The 23,287-nt window shown below is 51.4% G+C and overlaps 1 pseudogene across 1 annotated transcript; it reads left to right on the forward strand.

Moving 5' to 3' along the window:
- The first annotated feature begins 5,184 nt into the window (after positions 1–5,184).
- LOC143392869 (1-aminocyclopropane-1-carboxylate synthase-like protein 1) lies at positions 5,185–21,660 on the forward strand (annotated as a pseudogene). Its single transcript, XR_013155319.1, has 15 exons — positions 5,185–5,238; positions 5,984–6,274; positions 9,374–9,433; positions 11,220–11,290; positions 12,392–12,461; positions 13,292–13,358; positions 14,693–14,790; positions 15,287–15,364; positions 16,083–16,183; positions 17,156–17,245; positions 18,516–18,561; positions 18,666–18,807; positions 20,922–21,064; positions 21,167–21,320; positions 21,414–21,660. The product of XR_013155319.1 is annotated as a 1-aminocyclopropane-1-carboxylate synthase-like protein 1 (transcript).
- Positions 21,661–23,287: the final 1,627 nt, after the last annotated feature.

Consider the following 23,287-nt stretch of genomic DNA (forward strand, 5'->3'; position numbering starts at 1 on the left):
CCTTTCTTGAATAATTATCCTTTATATCACTGTTAAGACTATCAGCATTTTCCAAACTCATCTATCACCATGCAAAACCTATGAGTATTTAGCAGCTGGGGGTAACAGGCACTGGGGCCTCTGCCTTGGCCCCTGGAACCTGTGCCCAGGAGCCACAAGCTGCCAAGTTCTATGTCCAACTCTCCTGAGGCTGCCACACTGGGGAAGCACAGCTGCATGGAGAGGACTCATCCAGGCACCCGACTGACAGTCCTGCTGAGCTCAGTGTGCAAGGCATCTCGGCCCAGGTGCCAGACATGTGAATGAGACGCTCAGTGATTCCTGTCTCCTGCGGTCAAGCCCCCCTCATGTCTCCAGTCTTCCTAGATGAGAAATCATAGAACATGAAACAGAGACAAGTCACCTCCCCCGTCCCCCCACCATATGCTGTCCTGTAACCATATTCAATCAAACATTTTTGCTATTAAGCTTTGAGGCAGTTTGTTATTCGGCAATCACATCCAAAACAGATTGTGGGTAGTGGAAGCCCCTCCCACTCCATACCTGAAAAGCTAGTGTCCTTGAGGAAAAAGCATGTCTGTTTATTCCATTTTATGCCAAATAACTGTTTAGTTTTTGAAGGATTAACACATGGCAGTGTAACACAAGGTCGCAGTTTTTATGCGGAGTGCATTTGTAGTTGGATTCTCTGCAAAATGTGATACAGTGTGTCTCCTTTTTCTATCACGAGAAGAAGGGTATTCCATGTACAGTGTTGAGATGGTTTAAAATAGTGGAAAATTTTAGACACAAATGTTCAGTAGATGAAAATCAGGTATTTGTATGCTCTGAGACAACAGAAATACAGAGTTGCAAATTATTGCACGTATCAGGCTCTGCTCTAGACACTTTACATCCTCCCATCCATTCATCGAACCAGCCTGCCAACCACTGAGAGCAGGGCAAAGGACAGGTAGCTGAGTATCAGAAACCAGGAAATAGTAGACAGCTCCTCCCCTTCAGCTGGGTGCTAAGACCTCCAGAGGACTGGAAGGACTGCGCTTTCCAACACAAGCCATCACTCCCTGGATGACTCTTCCTGCCTTTGGTTGCATCGGCCAGAGAAGAAAGGAATCCTAAAATCTACAAAGGGGCAAAACTCCCCCTGCTCAGATGGGCACTGGCTATGGGTCCCCTCCTCTCCAGGGGACTCTTTCTCTCTGTTCTGTCTCTTAAATAAAATTTACTTTTTACTCTTGCCTCAGTGATTCTCAAGTGTTTACTCTTTGAAACTGGGGGACCGAGGACATCCTAATTTTCAAGGCAGGTACCAGCTGGGGGCTCAGCCAGGATCTTCATGAAGGAAGCTCCTCTGCACCCCATATCTTCCTGGGGTACTCCTTTCATTGTGGGAGGCCATCCTCGCACGTGATTTGAGTTTCTCCCTGGGTGGGTGAGAGGCACTTAGAGATAGCTGTGTCAGAGCTTTCCCCACCCTTTCCAGGTCCCAGGGCTTGTCCACGCAGAGGCATGCCTGGCCACTGCCCCTAAGACCCAATCTTAGTCCCTGACCTTGGGATGCTGCCCCCCTTCACCTTCACTGGGTGGGATTTTCCCTGGAATTTTTTGTTCCCCAACAAAAGCCCACTCCCTGGCGTGTTCTCTCTCTCGCTAGTCTCTTCTGTAAACCTCGATACCGCATTAGGTGGCTGGAGGCAGGAGTAGGAGAAGCCGTCCTGGAGCTGGTATTAAAGGTAATTAGAGTCTTGTCTCTTTAATTTAAAACTCCCTAGCGTTTACTCATGAATCAAACCTAAATGAAGCCAGCACTGATCTGTGGCAGAAGTGGCCCTGTGAAGTGAGGCTCTTGAGTTAAATTGACTAGGTTGAGTTAGGAAGTGCGCTATAGAAATACAGAATTTGTGACATTTTTAGGGTCACGGAAATACCAGGCAGTTTTTGGAGAGAAGGGACTTTTAAAAAATTTTAATAATGGGGAATTCAACTTCTACTGATAAAGACATGTATTTGACTATTTTAGAGACAATAATTAATCAGAAGGGAAAGCAAGTTAAAAAGACTCAGTTGCTACAATTCTTAAAGGTTGTAGGTGCATTTTGCACTTGGTTTTGTGACCAAGATTCACCAAATTTACATATGGGACAAATTAGGAAGGAAATTAAATAAAATTTGCCTTCCTAATGAATTACCTGGAAACTCTGAGAATGTTCAAAAGGTTTAGACTGCATTAGAGACTGTCTTTTTGATGGGGGGGGGGGCATAGTCTGTGGCCCCCTGAAGATCTATTGAAAGGTATTCAGACAGCCATTAAGTTTATTCAAATGGAAAATTGCCTGAGGCTAAGGAAACCTCTTTTCCTCTAAGCCAGCTAAAAACAAAAAAGTTCCAAGGAAAATCCCATCCAATGAAGGTTAAGGGGGGCAACATCCCAGGGTCAGGGACTACAATTGGGTCTTCCAGGGAGTGGCCAGACAGCCTCTGCATGGACAAGCCCTAGGACCTGGAAAAGGGTGGGGAAAGCTCTGACACAGCTGTGACTAAGCACCTCTCACCCAGCCAGGGAGTAACTCAAATCACCTGCTAGGATGGCCTCCCACATTTCAGTCTCTCTCTCTCTCTCTCTCTTTTTTTTTTTTCCTGAAGGACAGTAATGTGCACCCATCACCTATTTCCACAGTTACTGCTAGCCACCCTTCTGCAAGACTGGGTTGAAAGGTCTCACAGCCCAGGTGTCCTAATCACCAGTCCTGCGTGTCAAGCATGTTGGGTTCTGCCCAAGCTGTTCTCACTGCCCTATCTAGGCTGACGAAGTCACATGGTGTTAGATATCTTAGTTAAGATATATCTTATGGGGACATCTGTGATATTATAAGAACTAGGTGTTGTGTTTACCTTCCTGGAAACTCTGACATTTACAAGCCAAACAGAGGCCAAGTCCTCCCTGGCTAGGGATTGTGGCTCAGGGGTTAAGTGTCCCTGGGTTTATCTATCTTGTTTTCCCCCTTCCCAAAGTGCAGCATATAGAGACTTAAAGGCTTTTCCTTTGTTTTGTCACATCTCTAAAAATCCGTTTCATGTTGAGGACGCTGTGTTTTTCTTGGGTGGCTCTGTTATGCTCGAATTTGGGACCCCCAAAAGACCACCAGAGACCAAGATCGATGTAAGCAGCAAAGAGGTGTTTATTGTGAGCTAGCTCGGTCTTCTCTACACACACACCAACTGGTGACGCTGAGAGGCCCCGAGCCCAGGGTTTGCAGTAGTTTTATACATTCTTTGGAGAAGGCAGGGATCCCCACATACATCACAGCATCTCTTAGCAAATCATCACACACCGTGGGAAAATCAAATAACAACTCTAAAACATGATTAGCGTGTCAAGTGGCGGGAAAGAATCTGGAAAGAATTATTGGTTAGTTCAAGGGGTTGACACACTTAAAATTGATTGGTTTAAACCATGAGCATGCCGCAAGGGGTGAATGTGCCAAGCTGCAGGGCTTCTAGTTTAGATATTGGTCACCACACCTAGGTGGGGGCCATCTGGAATTTCAGATATTTCAATATCTTGGCCTATCTTAGGCGATCACCATCTGCAGCTTTCCCGAGAACTGTTTCCACAGAGCTTTTCTGGGGTATTTTCCTAACTTAGGGACTGCAGTAGGTCAGGGGTTAAGTTTCAGAGCAAAATGAGGTCCCAAGTAGAATGAGGTTGCTTAGGTCTTTCAGCTCTCACACGTGTATGAAGTAGGATGTCAGTAAACTTCGGTTGTTCTCTTGTAGGACACCCTTCTCTCCTTTCTCCCGTTTCTTCCTTCTTTTCCTCCCTCTCTTCCTTTCTTTCAGCAGGAGTCTGTTCCCACTAAGGACCTATGGAGGCTGAAGAAACCCCACACAGACGACTGGCAGAGAGATCAGTCAAAGCAGGTGGGACTCAAGAGCAAAGGTTTTCACGATGCGCCTGCCATAGTTTGGGAAGGACGTTTCGGGGGTCGCAACATTTGCCAATAAACTTCTGTGCCGCCAAAGGACTCTGAGAACCGGGGGACTAAGCAGCGGGTGGCTCCCCAGTGCCAGTGTGGATGGGTCTGCTCCCGTGTCCCTGTCCCTGAATAGAAGTGGTGAGAGGTGGAGTTGGCGGCCCGCCCCTTCCTGGAGTAGGTCTTGGCTGCTGTGTCCTGAAGTGCCCCTCTTCCCGTGTGGGGGAGGCCTGGACTCCGTGATGCGCCCTCCTGTGCGGTCATCCCAGCGCAGGTCACACCTAGGGTTCCTCCCGCTTGCGTCACGAGTGGGCGAGCTGCGCGGTGATAAACCCCAAAGCTCTGTCCAGGCACCCTGTCTCGGTCCCCGAGTCCCGCAGCCGTCTTCCCCGCGCGGAAAGCTCGGGAGGGCGTTTTCCCCGCAAAGCAAAGGGACACCGATCGCGAGTCCGCCCCGCGCCACCGCCGGTCTCCAAGTAGGTGCGACCCGCCGCTTTGCAGAGGAGGACAAGGCGGGGCCCTGATGCAGTTTTCAGCCTCAGCGCTTGGCGCTGAAGCCCTGGGCACTGGCTTCCTCTGCCTGGAAAAGCCCCGGCCGCCCCCCGCCCTGCAGGGAGCCCCACCAGAGGGGTTCCGAGGGCTGATCCCGCGCGGGTGACCACAGTCTGTCCTGGGACTCTCTGGACGCGGAGAATCGGTTCTGCGCTCCAGGACTGCTGGGACAGGAAAACGGGAGGCCCCAGGCCCCAGGCTGTGCGGAGGATCCAGCTTCCATCCTCCACCCACAGCGATGCCCTTCCCAGACCTGGTTATCTGGTCTAGGGAAGCTCCTCCGTGAGCCGCGCCAATTGGGAGAGAAGACTTCACAAAGCAAAATTAAACCATGGAGGGCACCCTGGTTTCCAACGGATCACCCGTTGTTTGGTGTTGGGGGGCTTATGCTTTAGGACAGGACCATAGGCAAGGACTATTATATAAGGACCCATATTCTGTAGAACTGTGGCCTTGAGCCAGGGTTTGGTCTAAGATCCTGATCACCTGACATCCTCACTGGTGTCCAGTGAGGTGGCTGCTCCTACACCCGCTGTGCAGATGAAACTGGCTCAGAGAAGTGGAGGCGCTCACCTCTGCTGGCAGGAGGACCCTTTCCTGGTGCCCCTTCCTGCTTCCAGCATGAAGACCTGGACCTGGGCTCTCTGCACTTGTTGGAGACTCCTACCCCTCCTTCCCCTCAGTTCCCATCACCATCTGCTCCAGACACCAAGTAATCCCATCCTACCCTTTCCACCACAGGACATCTAGGACTCCCTGGCAGTGATGTGTGTGGAGAATTTTAACCAGGATGATGATGATGATGATGATGATGATGATGATGATTTTGTGAGGAGGGATTGAACCCAGGGGCTCGTAACCACTGAGTCACATCCCCAGCTCTTTTCATTTTTTACTTTGGGACAGGGTCTCATTAAGTTCTGAGGGCCTCACTAAGATGCTGAGGCTGATTTTGAACCTGTGATCCTCCTGCCTCAGCTTCCTGGGCCATTGGGATGACAGGACTGTGCCACTGCACCCAGTTTAACCTACAATTTTGAAATTGAGATAAGCAAGGATGGGAAAAGATCGCTGGTGACCCCTTAGGCTGGTCAAGGAAAAACGTATGCAGAAATGAAATGAGCCAAAGTGGCAATCTATTGAAATGACTCAGATGTAGCCAGCACAGGCCCTGGCTCACTACATGTCCTTAACAGATTTTGCTCCTTGAAGTGGTGGCACATATGGTTGCAGCTAGTTAGGGACACTGGAAGTGGTGAGTGCAAGAACTTAAAGGAAGGGGCAGATGGCCAGTGGGTGGAGGCAGGAGGATCATTGAGGCCAGCCTGGGAAACCCTGTTGCAAAATAAAGTGAGGTGGGGCTGGGATGAGCGGGGATGGTGACTGACTGTTTTTCTGGGTGGTGTTCCCCAAGGCCTTGAGCAGCCCTGGGCACTGAGCGCTTCTGTCTTTTGCAGATGTTCCCCCTTCCTCAGAAGGAATGCAGGGAGCCTGCCACCTGTCTGGGCTCGGCCTCCACCCAGGACATGGGCCGATACTGTCGGGGTGACGTGGAAGGAGAATGCTCCAGAAGAGCAGAGCTGAAGCTGCCGGAGCTCTGTGGAGTTGGTGATCCCATCGCCATGTTCTCCTCTGCCAGCTCCTGCCTGTCCTCCAGAGGCAGAGTCATCAAATGGTTCTGGGACTCGGCTGAGGAGGGCTACAGGACCTACCACATGGATGAGTATGATGAGGACAAGAACCCCAATGTGAGCGAAGCCCTTCCCGGGCCCAAGAGGGAACTGCGGGGTGGGTACCTTCCTTGAATGCTGGGCAGCACCCAGCTGGCACCTGTAGGGTAAAATCTCGGTCCTCTGCCTCCAGGAGGTCTTCTGACGGAGGTCCCAGAGGCCCACAAGCAGGGTTCTTTTATAGTGTCCTCCTATTTATTTAAGGGATATGGACTTGTGAAGGAAGAGTTCAAGAGCTGTAGAGTGTTCCTGCGTGGATAGCCTGACAACTATTCACCTTGATTTTGTTTTCTTTTTGTGGGGCTGGGGTTAGGATCAAGCTCTCCCTCCTGCCAGGCAAGTGTTCAACCCCTGAGCTGTCCCCACCCCCAACCCTTCAACTCTGGAGCTAGGACAGAGCTGGGTTCAGGATGGTTTTATTTCTTTCAATCTCTGCTCATCTCCAAAATGGGGTAATTATACCTGCTGCAGAAGAGTGGAAATTAAATGGGATTTATCATGGGATTAGCCCAGGGCTTGCTCTGGGGTACAGGAAATAAATGTTGCTGCTATTATATTGATATTATCTGCCCAATTATTATGAGGTATTACTAACCTGTTATTACTGTTAGTAATACCTGCACAGATCAGAGAGCTGAACAAATTACCCTTTAATAATCTTTATTTCTTCAGCAGCACCCAGGTACCAGCCGCTCTTGTAGGTGCTGGCATTTTTAACAGTGAGCAAGAACAAAGTTTTTCTCTTGTATGCATTTATGATCTGGGTGGGAAGACAATGAACAGACAAAAGCATCTCTGTATAATATAAGGTTATAATAGCAGTAGAGAAAAATGAAGCAGGTGAAATGGATAGAAATGGTGGTAATGTTGCTATTCAATAAAAGTGGTCACAGAAAGCTACTTTAATGAGGTGACATTTGGACAGAAACCTGGGGGGAAAAAAAAGGTGAGAAGTGGTATTAGCCATGAATTGCTATAACAAATTCCTTTAAATCTCAGAAATTCAGGTAGGAAGAGTTTCAGTTCTGGAATCCTGGTGGGTGCCTCACAGTCAGGATCTTCTGTGGAGTTGCCCTGAAGCTGGGGACTGTGGTGACATCTCCTGGGGGAGGGCCAGGGAGAGGGTGGGGAGGTGCCATTTCCAAGCTTACTCACCTGGTGACTGGAGGGTCTCATTTCCCTCCACAGGGGCTTTCCCACCAGCCCACTTCCTACCTGGCAGCTGCTTTTCCAGGGCAAATGACCAGGAGAATGAGGCCAGGTGTTCCCAAGATGGAGGCCACGGACTCTGTATTACCCAGTCTCAGAAGTGGCATCCCATCACGTTCACATGTTTTATTTTGTTCATCAGAAATGAGTCGCTAGGTCCAGCCCACATTCGAGGGTGTGAAGAGCAGGAGGTGGGGATCCCTGGGAGCCACTGTAGAGGCTGCTCACCAAACAGCAGTGAGCCATGTTGTACCTGGGGAAGAGCCCAGGGGGGAACCATGCTGGATGATTCAAGGGACAGAAAGGGACCATTGGTCTGCAATGAAGCTGTGAGGTTTGAAGGTCATGAGGTGGTGTGGTCATAGGTCCCATGGGTGTCACGGGTCACAGCAATCCTTCTCATTTTGGATCAAGTGGGCGAGGAGGTGTTGCAGGGAGATGCGATATGGCCTGATTTCTGTTTTTAAGAGATGCCTTGGACTGTGCATGAGGCTGGACGATAGGTGAGGGAGTGGGGAAGACAGGAAGTGGAGAAGCTGGCGTGGTGATGGGGTTGGGCCAGGATCTCCGCAGTGGAGCTTGGCAGCGGGTGGACTGTGCGTGTATTTGGAAGGCAGAGCTGTCAGGGTTTGCAGGTGCATTGGCTGTTTGTCCCCCAGGGGGGGATCACGGCCTTTGAGGTGTCTTCATCTCTGCTCATTCCAGGTCTATTTTTTCATCTTTCCTTCTTCCTTTACTCCCTTTTGCTTCCCTTAATGCAGAGGTCAGTAGTCAGCTGGGGGGCGGGGAGGTGCAGGGCAGGGCGGAGGGCGGCCCTGTGTCTCTGGGGACTCTAAGAGAGAGCTTGGGCTAGGCCTCCCATCATTTGTCTCCTATGAGAATAAAGGCCTTCTGGGGTGGGGATCAGGTGTTGTGTAAAGGAACACCTGTGGGGAACACCTGTGGGGGAGGCCCACAAAGGACAGACACAGACACACAGGGAAGGTGCAGACACAGAAGGGTGGCAGACAAAGGGGTGCCTGCCCCTCTCTGCTGTCATCTTTAATTACCCCAAAAGTTACATATTACCCACCACCAATGACTACACTTTAGCCAGTGTTCCTTTTAATCCCAAGTGCTGAGATAAGGTCCAGGCTAATGCAGACACAGAGCCTCTGTCCTCAGAGGATGTCACTGTGTAAACCAGGTGGTGCATCCGCATAAAGGAGCTCAGTGGGGAATTACTGGGCATTGAGTTGAGAGGTGCTTAACCACTGAGCCACATCCCTGGCCCCTTTTGGTATTTTATTCAGAGACAGGGTCTCACTGAGTTGCTTAGGGCCTCTCTAAGTTGCTGAGGCTGGTTATGAACATGCGATCCACCTGCCTCCGATTCCCGAGGTGCTGGGATCACAGGTGTGTGCCACTGCATGTCGCCGAGGCTCATTCTCCCTGACCTCCACCTGGTTTCTGATCCTGGAGAACAGAGTTCTCTGTGTACATTCTTTCATCCTGTAAACATGTGTGGATTCTGCTAAGCTCCTGAGATATACTGTAATGTCCTGGGTGTGCATCTGCCTTTGGGGAGTTGGCCTGCAGCAGGGAGTGGAGCGTGGACTCTGTCCCCATGGCCTGGAGCAAACAGTGAGCAGTGCTCTAGAGGGTGACAGATTAGGAGCCAGGGAACCCAGAGAAGAAAAAGCCCTTCTAGGTGGGATTGGGGGCAGGCTTCCTGGAGGAGATGGCACTTGAGCAGAACTTTAGAAACGGGAAGAGAGAGCCTGAGGCCAAGGGGGGCAGGGCTGGAGTGAGACCAGGAGGGGTGGCGGGAGGGCAGGGTGGCAGAGCTCCCAGTTTGCTGACGCTGTGGGCGCCTTTCGCGGGCACTCCTCTGCCATGCTCACATGGCCCCGTTCCTCTCCTCTCCAGGGCGTCATTAACTTGGGCATCAGTGAGAACAAACTCTGCTTTGACCTGCTGTCCAGGCGGGTGAGTCCAGGGGAAACCTTCTTTGGAACACTTGTCCCTAAAGGACCTGCTGTGGGCTCTTGGCCTGGCCAGGGAGTCAGGGGACCCAAGTTGCCTTGGGAACCACTCTCTGGGTGATCTAGGCCCATCACTTCCCTGAGATCCTGATTCTTCATCAGTTCAGGCTCTGCCCCTTTGGTCCCTCCTGCTGTGTTGGGTCCCTCACTCCAGGGGACTCAGTGCCCTGCTTTTTTTTTTTTTTTTTTTTGTACCAGGGATTGAACCCGGGGTGCTTAACCACTGAGCCACATCCCCAGCCCTTTTTATATTTTATGTAGAGGCAAGGTCTCGCTGAGTTGCTTAGGGCCTTGATGAGTTGCTGAGGCTGGCTTTGAATTCTCGAGATCCTCACGCCTCAGCCTCCCAATTACAGGCATGTGCCACCATGCCTTTCAGGGGAAACCAAAGCCCTAATTTGTGACTTTGCCAATTTCCATGATCAGTTTCAAGCTCCTGTGTGCCATCCCAGAACAGAGGGTTGGAAGAGAGACATGGTGGCCCAAGCTCATACATGTTCCCACCGTATGCACCATAGAAATCACTTTGAAAGTGGGGTGGTGGCACAGTGCGGGAAAGCAGGAAGTGACAATGTTCACATGCTCAATGCCTTACTTATAGAATACTTGACTAGGTTTTAAGTTTATATTAAATTAATTTTAAAAAATGACTGATTCCAACATATCTTGCAGCATTCTTGGAAATCTGGAAAGTTCCTGGATGTCATAATCCAGTTCCTTGAGCAGGGGGTCTCCAGTTGGAGCTTGGGTTTGTAGAGGCAGCAATGCTTCCCCAGAGGACAGCTTTCCAAAGGAGAAAAATCCAAGCCCCAGGGGTTGGGGTGTAGGGAGGGTCTTCAAAGCAGGTTTTCCCTAAAGCCAGCTCTTCCTGAGACAGCTCAGCACTGAAAAAAAATAGAAGCCGAGTCACATATGCAATTTGAAATTTTCTATTAAAAAGTTAAAAGAAAGCTTGGAAACATTAATTTTAATAATTTATTTCATTTACATCATGTAACTAAGACATGACCATTTCACCATGTAATCAATATAAGAGCTGTCAAGATAGTTTACATACTTCCTCATAGTAAGTTTTCAGAATCCAGTGTCTCCATTTAGACTCACCATGTATCAAGAGTTCAGAAGCCACAGTGGGCCATGGGGACCATGTTGGACCAGCTCTGAGGGATGCCAGGAGGAGTTAAATGGCTGGACACGTGGCTGATTCCCATTCCTCTGGTCCCACACCCAAGGACCCTGCGTTATTAGTCCTTCTTTGACATTTGGCCTGTGATGCCCTAGAGGCCTAACCCAGCACCTGGTCACAGAGGTGATGGTCCAGAAAATGCCACCTTTTCCACAGCGTGATACTAAGCCAAACCTGCCAGAGAACAGTGGCCCCAGTCCTTCTAGAAGTTGGAGCCAAGACTGAGGTGACAGCACCCTGCTCCCTCTCCTGGCACTGTCTGTGCAAGCCACAACTTTTTTTTTTTTTTTTTTTTTTTTTTGGTGGCAATGTTGTATGAAGAGCACTCGACCAGAGTCCAAATTTCTGGGTTTGGGTCTCAGCTCTGCCACTGAATGGCTGTGGTACCTTGGCAGAGTCACCTCACTTTTTTGATCCTCAGTCTCCTCATCTGCAAAATAGGCATGGGACAAGCTGCTGCTCTGGGGGTTTCTCTGGGACCTGCTGCCCTGTGGAAGCAGGAGGCAGTGGATCCCTCAGCCCGTCCCTCTCTCTTTGTCCCCAGCTGACTCAGAGTGACATGCTGCGGGTGGAGCCGCCCCTGCTGCAGTACCCTGACTGGAGGGGGCACCTGTTGTAAGTACTGCTGTGGGACAGTGGATCTCAACATGGGCGGTTTTGCTTCCCCAGGGATGTTGGGCAAGACCTGGACACAGGTTGGAGGGTCATAACTTGGAGGTGGAGATGCTCCTGGCCTTCAGTGGGTAGAGGCCAGAGCTGCTGTCAGACCTACTGTGCACAGGACAGCTTCCCCACCAAAGAATTGTCCAGCTCCAAATATCAGGCGTGGCAGGTGGAGAGAGCCTGCTGAAGGCCAAGGGCCGAGTCCTGGAGGCCTGGTGGTCCTGGGGTTCCCTGTCTGTCCCCTCCCGGCTCAGGAGCTCCCAGTTTGGTTTCCTTGAATCTGGGTCTGATGTACAGGCAGGGCCTTTGGGTGAGAAGTCTGTTCTTCTTCTCAGTAGTTAATAGAACCAGATCCCATGTCGGGGAGCTGGCTGGGCAACACTGATGCTTGGCTTTACTGCCTGAGCAGACACCAGGGACCAGAGGAGAGGGGTTCAGTGGCTGAGGACTTGATCCCAAGACTGATTCCAAAGCACATGTTCGTAAACACAGTGGTTAGGATGGTGAGCCCTGGAGACAGGCTCTAGCAAATGCCTTGATTCCTTCAGACCTGGTTTTTTTTTTTTTTTTTTTTTTTGGTGCTGGGGATTGAACCCAGGGAACCTTTACCATTGAGCTATATCCCCAGTCCTTTTTATGTTTTATTTTAGACAGGGTCTCACCAAATTGCTGAGGATCTCACTAAATTGCTGAAGCTGGCTTTGAATTTGAGATCCTCCTGCCTCAGCCTCCTGAGTTCCTGGGATTACAGTGGCTAAACCTGTTTCTTTATCTGTAATATGGAGATATTAATAGCAATAGTAATCACAGTGTAGCATTCTCAAAATAACATCTGTGTAGGATAAATATAGAACTACAGGGAAAGAAGACTCAGTGCATGTGGGAGGAGTTGGAGGGGCCTGGGAGTGGAGACATGTGCTGAGCATAATCCCTATGTGGGAAATGAGGGGAGAATAATGTCAGGGGATGAGAATTTCCCAGAGGAGCTTTGGGGTGTCCAGTGGTTTGAGGACCTTCTGGTAAGCATGGCCTATCTGTGTGTCTGATCTCTAGCCTCCGGGAGGAAGTGACTAAGTTCCTGTCTTACTACTGCAAGAGCCCAGCACCCCTCAAAGCAGAGAATGTGAGTATCCCCCTCCTCTGCTCTTTCCTGCCCTTTTTCTCTGCTCCCACTTTTGGCTGGCCAACGGCGAGGTGGGTTGGGATCAGCCTGTCAATCTTGATTTGTTTCACAGCAGAATGAGTGGGCTGGGATTGGGGCTCAGTGGTAGCACACTTGACTAGCATGTGTGAGGTACTGGGTTTGATTATCAGCACCACATATAAGTAAATAAATGAAAATAAGGTTCATCAACAGCAAAAAATATTTAAAACAAAAAAGAGAATGAGCAATGCCTGCTCTCTTCTTGACACCTGACCCTAGATGCATTTTTTTTTAATTTTTATTTTTTGGTATTGGGTACTAAACCCATGGGTGCTTTATCAAAGAGCAACATCTCCATCCTTCATTATTTATTATCTTTATTTTGAGACAGGGTCTTGCATATTGGCTTAGGGTCTCACTGAATTGCTGAGGCTGGCCTCAACTTATGATCTTCCTGCCTCAGCCCCCCATGTTGCTGGGATTGCAGACGTGCACCACTGCACTCAGCTGGCCCTAGATATTTAGAGTTGGGGTAGAATCTCTGCCCCACATTGTGCTCCGAGCCCTCTTGGCCTCCTCACCTTCAGGCGAGACCCTCTGAGTGACCAGCTCTGGGGTCTTGCTCAGGTGATGCAGAGCAGGGTCCCCTCAAATGACTTTGGCTGTAGGGGAGGAGGGGTTTTGTCTAGACAGAGCCCCAGGATGCTGAGGGGGAACCTGACTCTCTTCTGTGCTGAACTGGGACAGAGGTTATGGGTTTTCACTCCCTCTTGGAACTCCGTCATCCTGTCCCTTTATGTCACCCCCAGGTGGTTGTTCTGAATGGCTGTGCCTCTGTCTTCTCTGCTCTGGCCACGGTGCTGTGCGAGGTGGGGGGTAAGTGAACTCAGGGTCTGCTCTGAACTGGGGTCTACACGGGCAGGACCCCCAGTTGTCTGACCTCACGGGCTGCCCCAATGTGCTTAGAATAGAATACGGGAGGCCACTGAGGTCTTACATCAATGGCTTGAGGAGACTCCCAGGGCGTGGCCATACCAGGGGAGGGTAGAGGGAGCTGGCTCTGGGCTTTCTGCCTCCTCCTGTGACACCATGGCCCAGAGCAGGAGGAACAGGAGGATGTTACCTGGTGCCACCTCTTTCACATCGGGGGAGGGGAGTGGGGGGGAGCACTTCCCAGAAGGGTCTCCACAGAGCCCCTCTGAACTGACCTACAATGACTGAAACCCATTCCCAGAGCAGTCCCTGGACAAAGGGGAGGAGAGAGCCAGGGTTGGCTTACACTAAACTTAGTTTGTCCCCGACGGCTGGGGAAGGCCTGCCATCCCCTTGTGTCTTAGCAAGGAGGGACACTGGCCATTGAGTAGGCACCAGCCAGGCCTGCTGCACAAGCCGTGGTCTTCAGACCTGGCCTTGGTCAGGGGTGTCTGTTGCCGGGGACAGAGGCCTATTCACCATGGCTTAACCATTACTGGTAATGGCTGTGCGTCTATTGACCAGGTACTACATTCCAGGCCTTGGCATAAGGCTCCACAAATCCATAATATCTCATTTAACCTCACAGTGTTCCAGGGAGGTTGTTTCTATAGCAAACCCTTCCTACAGGTGAGGAGCCTGAGGCCCAGAGGTTAAGGAACTGTCACAGAGAAAGAGATAGTCACCAGGAAGATCCCTGGTCAGAATATAATAGGCAATTGCCAACCCCTTCTAGAATAATCAAAGAAAGGGACCTTCCCAACAAAAGTTCAGCACAGTCCCCGGCATAGTAAGTGCTCAGCAATGTTCGTCATTAATTGCAAAAGATCTTGACTTATGGGTTTTCACCTTGACCATAGTGTGAAGGCATGTACAGTCAGTGGGAGCTGTACTTCAGATTTTGAACTGTGGTCCTTGTCCTTGCTGGCAGTATGTGCTGCTGTATTTTCTGCTACTCTGGGCAGTGGAGTAAGCCCAGCTCCCAGGCAGCTACGAGATCCTGGACCCCCCACAGCCAGCCATGTGGCTAAGATGGGAGGTTTGGCAGGTCAGGTCGATTAAATGTACTTTTGACTTAATGACATTTTGGACTTAGGAGAATTATCCGAACAGAATCCCATCTGTATTAGGAAGGGAACCAATGTGAGTGGCCTGAGCTTTAGCGTTTTGGGAACTGAGCTGGAACGTGCTCCAGATGATCCTCCAGGATGACAGGTCCTGCCTGTTCCTGTCCCCAGAGGCTTTCCTGATCCCCACCCCTTACTATGAAGGCATCACAAGGCATGTGTATCTCTATGGAAACATCCGACTGGCCTATGTCTATCTGGACAGTGAGGTGAGAGTTCCTGCATCCTGGGTGGGCCTGGGCCTTCCCCTGGCCAGGGGTTTCCAGGGTCTGAATTGTGGGTGGGCACAGGAGGAAGGCCATGCCGAGGGCTCTGGAACTGCTGTGAAAAGGGCTTGGAGCCCTCCATTGCCACATGGCTGCCTCTGCCTGGGTCCTGGAGGGTCCCCTGCTCTAGGCTCTAAGATTCCTAGGGTCTACATAGAAGCCAAGGACCAGCCACCAAAATAAGGGTGTGGACAGGGGACAGAGACCTTAACATGGAAGCCCTGGGATCCTACCAGAAGACCTCTGTGGGCCTCTGCTGGAAACCTGAGAGCCATAAGAGGTGTCCCTGATGTGACTTGTGGAGTGGAGGACAGGAAGAGGAAGTGGCCCCACCTGTTTTCCAGGGACTGATCTGAGGCGATGGGGGGTGAGGGACCTGAAAACTCAGGGTTGGGGGGTCCCTGAATTTGGCTGGGGACGTTGGTGGGTCTTCTTCCAGGTCACTGGGCAGGACACACGCCCCTTCCAGCTCACGGTGGAGAAGCTGGAGACGGCCCTGCAAGGAGCTAAATCTGAGGTCTGCAGATGGAGTCCAACCAGGGCTGGGAGTGGGTGGGTCTGGACACAGCATGGACCCCTCTTCCCGTGGCTCATCTCCTGAGAGCTGGTTGGTGGCCATGCTGGGGACACATGGGTAGTGTGGTAGCACAGAACCTGGAGGTTCTGCCCATTGGAACAAGACTCCTCATGCCTCTGTGTAGAGAATCAACCCGGGAGCTTCGTGGAACATGTCCCCCTCTCCCCACTGCCTCTGACTCGGCTTCTGGGGTCAAGTATGGAGCAGGGGGACTGTGGGTTAGTGAGTCTCCTGAGAGGTGGAGGGGGTGGTCCTGTTCACTTAGAGGGGATTGAAATGCAGAGGGCCCCCTTCTCTTGGGGCTCCATTTAATCTGCTTTTCAACCATCTGCCTACTTGGGTGATTTTACCTTGGACCTCCGAGCGGTCACGTGTTCACTGTAGGAGAGTTGAGAGTTGAAACCCGTGCCCTTGAGTTTTGCAACACAGGCCCTCTCCTGGCTCGTGGGCACATTCCCCTCTGTGCTCTGTGTTGGTTTTCTTTTCACAGTCAGCCCAGTGCTGCAGATGTCATTCTGTGTCCTACTGTGCTTCGTGTGGGTCCTGACCATGTCCCCAGGTCACTCACGTCCCTGGGAGCCACCAGGGATGAGCCCCATCTAGTGGGTCTGCCTGGCCTTGGGGAGGAGCTGAGGTCCCTGCCTGTGGATGGTTTCAGGGTGTCAAGGTCAAGGGCCTCATCCTCATCAACCCCCAGAATCCTCTGGGGGACATCTACTCCCCGGGAGAGCTGCAGGAGTTCCTGGGATTTGCCAAGAGGTGAGTCCCCCCCAGTAGCTCCTGGGCCCATCCAGGCTCTGAGGTGGGCTCTGCCGCAGGCCCTGCGCCCTCTCCCCACCGCGGGCTTCTACCTGCCTTGGCCTTTCCCTGGCAGCGCGGGAATGAGAGGGTAGGGCTTTGCTGGATGACATTTCTCTCTGTTCCATTTTATTTTTAAAATTAAGCTTTTTGTTGTTATGGTGGTGATAGGGATTGAACCCAGGGCCTTACACATGCTAGGCAAGTGCTCCACCACTGAGCTTCATTCCAGCCCTTTTCAAAGTTTTATTTTGAGACAGGGTCTGGCCAAGTTGCCCAGGTGGACCTTGAACTTGCCTCTTCCTGTCTCAGCCTCCTGGGTGCTGGGATTACAGGGGTTGCCACATGATAGTAATGGCTTCACTCACTGCTCAGCCCAGCCCTTTGCTTACTGTTTCTTTTAACCTCAGAATGACCCCATAAGAAACAGACACTTGGGGCTGGGGTTGTGGCTCAGGGGTAGAGCCCTCGCCTCGCACATGAGAGACCCTGGGTTCGATCCTCAGCACCATATAAAAATAAATAAATAAAATAAAGATTTTTGTGTCCATGTATAACTTAAATATATTTAAAAAAAAAAAGAAATAGACACTTCATGATCTGAGCCCTGGGAGCCTTGGAGTGGACACGTCAAGGGTTGGCCCAGATTTGAATGTGGGTCCTTCTGCCTTGAGCCTCGTCCTTAAATGTTACTCTCCAGGGAGGACCCCGAGGTCCAAGCTCTCCCTGACAGTGCTTCAAGCTCCTGTCCCCTTTGCTTTGTAAGTGCTGCTTCCTGGTTGAGAAAATAGGCAAAAGAAGGGAGTTCCTGGAGAAAAGGAGTCTGGACACCCTGGGTAGGCGGGTCCCTCTGGGCTGGGACACTCTGCTCCCTGGGAGCACATGTGGCTGTAACCTGTGGCCCGGCTCTCTCCCGCCCTCTCCTGGCGGCAGGCACTCGCTGCACGTGATCGTGGATGAAATCTACATGCTGTCAGTGTTCCAGGAGTCCCTGGAGTTCCGCAGTGTCCTGAGCCTGCAAAGGTGAGGCTCCTGGGCTCAGCTGACCTGCCAGCCCCACTGGCCTCTCTGTGGCTGCGCCCACAGGGTGTGACCTGGCCAGGGCAATGCTACTAACACCTAGCTGACCCAAGGGGTCCTCAGGCCCCCAAGAAGGTGGGTGGCTGGGCTGCATCCTTGGATTTGAGATTGTTCTGTGGAGACCCTGAGACCTCCAACCCCGGGGCCCTAGGACTCCATAGGGAAGATGGGAAACTGGCTCCCTGGCCATTCCTTCTTGTCCAGTGGAGCTGCGGATTCTCCTCCCTCCCTCTCTCCCTCCCTCTCTCCTTCTTCCTTCCTCTCATTCATGGAGCAAATAAGCGCTTTGGGCTATTTAAATTAGTGGCCTTATCCATTAGATTGAGTCTGAGCACAGAATTTATAAACAAGATACCTTTGACACACTTGGACCAGATCGTCTGCGAAGTCTGTAATCTGACCCTGAGGCAGGATGACAGTTCCTGATGTTCCTACCGACTTTTTAGCCCTGCTGTGGCCTTTCTGTCACTTGTCTCTCAAAAGCACTGTGAGGACGATGGCATGTGGAGTGTGACTCCCATTCATTTTATGCATTAGGAGAGTGAGACACAGAGAAAATACAGACTTGCCCATGAGCCTTGGGTAGACATGGGAACAGTATCTATGGGAGGTCTGCTCTGTGCCTGGCCCTGTGCTAGTGCTGGGGGACATCAGTGAGCGACCAAGACCTTGGCCCTTCCCATGTAGAACCTTTGATAAACCCAAAACCCTAGCAGCACAACACCCAGGTAGTCATTTTGACCTGGTGGTGGCAAGTGCTAAATGGAGAATTCTGGGGAGCTCTGGGATGACCTGCAGGGGTACCCACTGGCTGGAGAGAGTTGGGAGGTCTTTGAGGAAGTGACACTTGAGCTGTATTCTAGATCAGAAGTTGGCAAATTTCTCCTCTAAGGGGCCAGATGGTACATAAATTTAAGGCTTTACAGGCCTCGTGGCCTCTCGCTCAACTCTGTCATGCACATTGTGTCAGCCAGTGAGCGTGGCTCTGTCCTGATGAAATGTTATTTAAGAAAACAGACACCAGGTAGGTTTTCCAGGCTGTTGTTTGCTAACCCTGCTCTAAAGGATGCACAGGAATTGGTGGTCCTGAGAGATGGAAACAGGGCCAGGACCCAGGACCAGATCCGTCCATCCATCTCCTCATTTGTTCATGGAACTGGGCCTGGGCGCCCTGGTTCTGGCTGCCTCTGTTCCCACACTGTGCCCTCTGCAGGCTGCCCGACCCCCAGAGGACCCACGTACTGTGGGGCATGAGCAAGGTGAGTGTCTGGGTGGCTGCGGGGAGTCAGAGAGACGGGGGCAGACAGGTGGGTGGAATCAGCTCGTGGAGGGTGGCCACGGCCTCGGCTGTCTCCTGTTGCAGGACTTCGGGATGTCCGGGCTCCGCTTTGGCACGCTGTATACAGAAAACCAGGAAGTGGCCACCGCTGTGGCTTCCCTCTGTCGCTATCACGGCCTCAGTGGCCTGGTCCAGTACCAGGTGGCACAGCTGCTCCAGGACCGAGGTGACTGCCTGGGTTTGGTGCCCTGAAAGAAGCGGGAGGGTTATGGTCTGTCTGGGACCTGCCCGGGATCAGGGGTGCTTCTCCTATGAGAAGGTATTAGGGGGGTGTTTAAGAGTGTCGGCTCTGGGTCTGCATTGGGTCCAGACTGCTCTGTCTCTTTCTGGCTGTGTGTCATATTATGTGATCTCCATGAGCCTCAGTTTCCTCATCTGTAGAGCAGGGATCATAATGGTGCCTGTCTTGTAGGGTGAGTGTGATACTTGGTCCAGGTGAACTTGTGGTGTGCACCTGTTTCCTAGCTACTTGGGAGGCTAAGGCAGGAGATTGCTGGAATCCTGCAGTTTGAGGCCAGGCAAATAGTGAGACTGTCTTAAGAAGAAAAAGAAAGAATGTAAAATGTGAACTCATTATTGTTAGCTCTGAGCACTTAAAGAAGAGAGTGGAAACTGCTAAGAAGAAGTTGTTAGTAGTGGAAATCCCTCTCCCTCTGTGACTGTATCCTGCTTGCATGTTCAGAAAGCCAGGTCAGATGACAAAGGGACCTGTCATGGCCACCATTTACTGAGCCCTGCAGGTGCTCTTGCTGTATCACATTTATCCCTCCCCAGGACCTTAGGAAGCTCAAATTCTTATATTTTCCTCATCATTTTGCAGATGAGGAAAACAAGGACCAGATACCCCACCTCCACTGTAACATGTAACAGAGTTAAAAATAGAGGCAACGTCTCCTGCTGACCAGGGGCAGAGCAGCTGGAATTCTCATGCATTGCTGCCCGGAATTCAGATGGTTCAGCCAGTTTGGAAAGCCCTTTCGCAGCTGCAGGTTGCTCATGACTAAAACACTCAGGGTCACTCATGAGAACTGGGCTTACTGGGCTGCGTGAAATAACCACACAGGAGACAGAAATACCTTTTTCTATTGGGGGTGCTGTGATGGCTCCTCTGATCTTAAGGGGGGAGAGAGGGGGAGAGAGAGAGAGAGAGAGAGAGAGAGAGAGAGAGAGAGAGAGAACCCTAATGTGCTGACTCCTTTTATTGAGGAGAAGTTATTCAAATGGGGCAAGGGGTCAGATTTCAGGGGCTGAGTATAGCTTCATGATGTCCACTGTCAGCAGGTTGACTGACACCTGGGTAGGCCACACCCAAGTGCAGAGTAAGAAGGGGACATACAAAGGGGGTTTCCATGGAACATTCTATCCCAAACAGGGCAAAGGGGTAATATCACAAAGGAACAGGTGAACGTAGCTCCATCCATGGGGCTGTAGGAAAGCACGCCCATGCACGAAGACACATTTGCTTGACCCTGAAGATTGGGCTACCATCTGTGGTTACCTAGGCAACCAGATCACAAGGTGACCCACAATGCCTCACCAATCAGAAGGGGAGACAAATGCTGGTCATGTACTAAGTTGGCATCTCACAGGCAGTTTCTTATAAAAACACTGACCACACCACCCAGCAATCCCACCTCTAGATAGTGCACACACATGCACGCAAAAACCCACATGGAAATTGAGCTGGAAACAATCTGGATGTTCTTCCGTGAATGAGTGCTTCATCCACGCCATGCAGTGCTTCTGCAATCAGATCCCCGACAGCACAGATTCGTCCTGGAGGTATTAGGCTGGTGAAGGAAGCTAGTCTCAATGGATTACAAACCATAACGTTCCACTTCCTGGACATTTTGCAAAAGGCAAACTAGGGTGATGGGTGCAGATCAGGTTGTGGGGCAGAGGCCAATGAGGGTGTTTTCTGGAATTAGGGAACTATTCCTAATCCTGCCTAAGGTGGTAGGTATACAAACACATAGATGGGTGATCATCCACAGAGCTGCACACCCCTCAAAAAGAGGTCAATAAAAATGTGAGGATCAGAGAGATGAATTTGTCAAAGGTCCCCCTCTTGTCATTGCCCAGATGGGATCTGGCCCTTGGTCTGTGTGGCTCCAAAGCCTCACTTTGTAACCAGGTACATCTTTGGTTTGCTCTGCATCCTGAGGGGCTTTGTGCTCTGGGCTCCTACTGGGCCTGTGGAGGCTGGAGCTGGAGGCCTCAGGGTTGAGGGGGGCCTTACAGGGACCCCTGAATTCCCGCCCTCCTGATCCTCCCTGTCAGACTGGATCAACCGTGTGTACCTGCCTGAAAACCTTGCCCGGCTCAAGGCTGCCCACACCTACGTCTCAGAGGAGCTCAGGGCCCTGGGGATCCCCTTCCTGAGTCGTGGGGCAGGTCTCTTCATCTGGGTTGACCTGAGGAAGGTGAGCTGGGGTGCAGGCTGGCGGGGCTCAAGCCTCCTTCCAGCAGGTGACAGGCCCTGGGGGTCTCCTCTGTGTCCTGAGCCTCTACCCGCCCCTTTCCAGTACCTGCGCAAGGCCACCTTTGAGGAGGAGACGCTGCTGTGGCGCCGTTTTCTGGACAATAAGGTGCTGCTGTCCTTCGGCAAGGCTTTTGAGTGTAAAGAACCTGGCTGGTTCCGAGTGGTCTTCTCAGACAGGCCCCAGCGGCTTCGCCTGGGTGAGCAGCTGCCTGTCCCTGCCCCTTGCAAGGGTTTGCTGGTCCCCACCTGTGCAGTACCAGCGCTCACAACCCCTCACTTCTCCTTCTCAGGGATGCAAAGGGTCCGGCAGGTGCTTGAGAGCAACCCCAAGTGACAGAGGAAGCCCCTCCCTGGCAGGCCCCGGAGCCCAGCGACCAGGGCAGATGAGCTGCTCAGTGTCTGGTCAGCAGCCACTGCCTCCGACCTGGACCATCTGGATCTGGGGCTGCAAGACGGGCTGGACTTGCCCTGAGGACCTCTTTCCTGCCCATCTGGGTGGCACCTGGAGACTCCTTAAGCTGAGCTTCATCTTGGCCATTGCTGTCCCCTATTAAACAACCTGGGACCCGCTAGACGTCTCTGTGTCTCTGTCGTGAGTCATTTGTGGAACAGGGGAGTGGAGAGGGCTCCTGGCCACCGCCCTCAGCTCCAGGAGGAGGGCAGAGCCGACAAGCTACCTGGACCTTCTTGGTGATGGCATCTGCATGCTTCTTTGTTGCCAGGGAAACAAGCCAGAGGAGCAGTGCACAGAGTACGCCAAGAAGGAAAAGGAAGTGACAGCCTGCTAGGGGGATGGGGCGAAGTCAGTCTGTTCAGATCTGAGCATATCAGGAACCTAGTAAGGTCTCAGCTGGGGACCAGTGGGCAGGACCCCAAGGTGGGAGTCAGGAGGGCCTTCTCAATGGGCATTGAAGTGGCCTCTCAGGATTGGGCACTGGAAAGTAGCTGGTTTCTCTGATGTCCCCAAAGCAGAGAGCCTAGCAATGGCTATGGGGGAATTTGGGGACTGGAACCCAGAACCGAGGCTGCCCTGGGGCTGGGCTGGCCCCGTCTGGCTAAGTGGACCAGAGGTTGCCTGCCCCACCTGCAGGTGTGCTTTAGTTGGGAGCCTAAATGTGCTTTCTGAGCCTCAAGCTGTGTGCTGAGGAGCTTCTCAGCTGCCCACAATCCTGCTTAGGAAAGCTGACTCAGCTGGGCACAGAGATGCTCGCCTGTCCTCCCTGCTACTCAGGAGGCTGAGGCAGGAGGATCTCTGAGCCCATGAGTTCAAGGTCAGACTAGGAAACAATGTAAGAGGCCACTTCAAAAAGACAAAGAAGAAAATGTGGACTCTGACTCTTAACTTCTTCTTTAAGACAACAGAAGTGAAACCAGTACTTCTATTCTCTAATCCATGTTATTTTTTAGTTTGTTTTCTCCCTCTGTTTGATCTGCCACTCATTCCCTCACTCATTCTTCTCCCCTGTCTTTCATGGAATACTGAAGGTGTGTAGACCCGACGCTGGGGGAATCACATGCCTCATTTCTGACTCCACTGCTGACCCCATTGTCCTCCATTTTCACAAATGGGACACTGAGTTTAAAGAGCGTGACCGATGGCTGAACTGTCCAGAGCTCCAGCCTCAGAGCCAGGTGCAGGCAGAGTTGGTTTGGGTTGCGCTCTGTGCTCTTTCCAGGTACCAAACCCACTCCCAGCATCGGTTTATTTCTCTGTTCTCTCTTAGATATTTCCAGATTTTTAAATTATCTTCTTCTACTTTTTTTTGTAAATTGTATTGTTAGAGTCTGTAAACAAGTCTGGATGGCGCCTGGCAAAATGCCAGAGGGAATAATTTATGAAGTAAGGCCAGCGAGCCATTAAGTGTGGAGATTCCTTATTGGTTAACTGCTGTATCTAGTTTATGCTAATTAAGATAGGCTGTGTGGAATGTATATATACCGCTCCTGTCCTACAATAAATGGCTCCCACTCCTGCTGTATCAACGTACACAAGTTGTTCGTCACCCCCACCCCCACCCCCGGCTATTTTGCTGCAGCCGGACTGCGGCATTGTATACTCTGTTTTTTTCCTTCTGGTTTTTATCCTATATATTATAACACATACGTATAACTCACTAGTCTAAAATTAGTCTCTTTACTTTTCTCCCAAAGATAAGAGCCTTAG

Source organism: Callospermophilus lateralis, chromosome 2, assembly GCF_048772815.1.
Source record: "Callospermophilus lateralis isolate mCalLat2 chromosome 2, mCalLat2.hap1, whole genome shotgun sequence".
NCBI classification, from domain to species: Eukaryota; Metazoa; Chordata; class Mammalia; order Rodentia; family Sciuridae; genus Callospermophilus; species Callospermophilus lateralis.